Raw genomic sequence first — 2890 nt, 5'->3', positions numbered from 1 at the left:
GCGTATATGCTACGACGATACGAGTACGACGAGTGTGTATATTTGGGATATGCGATAGGTATGACGATAAGCGTAGGACCAGTATGTATGTATGACATATAATGTATGTAGGAAATACATTCGTTCTCAAGGGTCGCGCAGGTTTGCTCTCACCTTATGACTTATGATTTTCTATCACGTTTATTTCACTCCTGCCTTACATACTCAGTATAACATTCGTACTGACGTTCATTTTCTTTGGACGCTGTATTCATGCCCACAGGTAGGCAGGAAGACGATGTAGACTGCTAGGAGCTTTCAGCACATTTGCAGGAGCACTCCACTATTTCGGAGGTGCCGGTCGGTTTATGCTTTTATGAATATATGTATCTGTCCAGTTCTCCAGTAGAGGCTCGTAGACACGTAGTGTGGGTCAGATGGTCTCACTATATTATCCTGGCATATGTGTACATATTATGTTGTCGATCTAACGAGGCATATGTATATAATATAAGTTGTGTTTTCTTTTCAAAGGGAAAATGACTGTGCTATGATTATGATATAATAAAAGATAAAGAAATGTAAAATGGTTATGACGAGTGAGGAAAAGAGCGGTGCTCGTGGTCAGCCCCGGGTACTCGTCGCGGCCCCTAGCTGGGTCGTGACAGCCCGGGTGGGATAGCACCGGGTGCTCATCGCGACCCCCTAGTCGGGTCGTGACAATATCCTACTACGTTCTGTGCGCAAACAGACTTCTAGCAATGCATAGATACAGGTAAATGAGGAAAGGGAAACAAAAAAAAAGACAGGAGAAGAGGAACATATTACTCAATATTCTTTTTAAAAGAAGGAGAGGATAAGCACGAGCGAGGAACCAGGTGCCTCTAAAAGGAAAAGAATGCACCTGATAAGAAAGAAAGAGAGGAAAATTTATGAAAGAATAAATGTATTTTTAGAATGATGATTAATGTAAACCTGTGCAAGCAGACATAAATTAAGGAACTATTGGAAATGGTGAAATTTCAAAGTTGGACTCATCTCCTTACTCTACCGGCACCTAGTGTGTATGAAGCTGAAGTGATTGAACAATACACAAGCTTTTCCACTTGGATGTACTCTGGTTCTAACAGTGAATGTAACAGAGTTTGTGTTGACTGAGTCAGTGCTAGCGAAAATCTTGGAAATACAGACTAAGGGGTTAAAGACTGTAACTGGAAGGGCCTCTACCTATTTCAAAAATGCTATTGTTAAGGAAGAAGAGTCGGCCTCTAATGAAAATCTCTCCAAAAGAGAGATTAAGCTTAAGTATCATCTGGTTTTTGAATTTGTGGACAAGGCACTCATATCAAGAGCTGGGGGAAGTACTGGTGTCACTACCACACATCTAGTCCTCATGGAATCCTTAGCAGCTTTTGAACTGATCAATCTGCCTGCATCATGATTGAACATATGATCAATACAGTGAGAATTAAGCAAGGTGAACTTGGTCTCCCCTATGGGTTTTTTCTAACAAAGGTACTCGGGCATTTCAACGTAAGAACTGGAAAAGCTACCTTGGGGACAGGGGAAAATATACTCTCTGTGGCTACCCTAGAAGATTATGAGTGCACGACTGAAGGAGCAGCTCTGATCCTCTCGACCATGGTTGAAGCTCAAAAAGTCGTTGATGCAGAAATTCAATAGCTCAAGGTTGAAAATGTTCTTCGCATAGATTAGCTGGCTGAAGAAACCAACAAAATCGGTTCTTGTCGCCAAATGAAGGAAGAAAATGAGAGCATGCGCGTTGAGAGGAATCACTTGAAAGCAGTAATGGATGAACTTAGGGATCAGATACTGTAAAATCAGCATGCTTACAATGAAAAAGTTGATAAGCTCCTTTGGGAACTGAACCGTCCCTAGTATCCTTCCTTGTGTCTATCCTTCCTTTCGTCCCTTCTGTCTAAAATCTTGCTATTGCCTGTCCTTTTGTTAACTTTCCCCTTGACTGATGGTACAATGGTAGTTGGTTTATCATATGTTTGTCCTGATTGGGCTACTATTTTTTATGTGATTACTCTACTTCAGGGAAGTTAATCTGACCCGTGCATTATTATTGGCTTACATGTTTATGTTCTGCTCATGTTGTACCTTAATTACTTTTAGATGATGCCAAAAGGGGGAAGGATAAATGGATGTTTTTTGGATAGATGTTGTTTAGAGGGACGTTGTTGTTTTGCGATGCTGTGATTAAGGGGATCTTGTTGCTAAGATGTATTATGCTTTAAAATTGGTCTATGTTGCAGAAGGAACAAGTGAGACTTGAGTCTCAGGGGGAACATTGTGTCAAAGTTTGTTATCATCAAAAAGGGGGAAATTGATAAGACAAAGTACATTCTATGTTTTGATGATTGTCAAACTGCTGAATTAATAGAGAGAGACCTAGTTCGCTCCTTCTGTATGTCATACAGTCAACAGCAACAGCTGCACTGCCAACTGTACAATTGTACAACAGTGCTGCGGCCTATGCCTTAAGTCAAACGTGGAATGAGTGGTCTCTATCTCACCCATATGTTTCTCAATATATATACAACTTGTTCCAACATATTATGCATCACTTGAAAACCTAAACCACCTTGTGCAAATCCCTGCAGCCACAAGTTCTCAAGTGCTCTCAAGAACAAAGCCACTTACAACCTGAAAAACTTAATCCAGACACCAGATTATGTCTATGTTTTTAAAATTATTGTGAGTCCTTGTTCATTTGTTCTTTAAACTGTAAACCTACTCTTCTTTCAAGAAGCTATTGTAGGTAGCTTAAATTTTCAGTAGTTGTTAGGCAGTTTACCTATTCAATCTAATGAGTGGTACTCTTGGCTAGAGTTAGTGAAGTTTAGTAGTTAGTTTGGCCAGAGTTAGTCAAAAGTGGTTGTGT

Source organism: Lycium barbarum, chromosome 5 (assembly GCF_019175385.1).
Source record: "Lycium barbarum isolate Lr01 chromosome 5, ASM1917538v2, whole genome shotgun sequence".
NCBI classification, from domain to species: Eukaryota; Viridiplantae; Streptophyta; class Magnoliopsida; order Solanales; family Solanaceae; genus Lycium; species Lycium barbarum.
Note: the sequence above shows the minus strand (reverse complement) of the source record.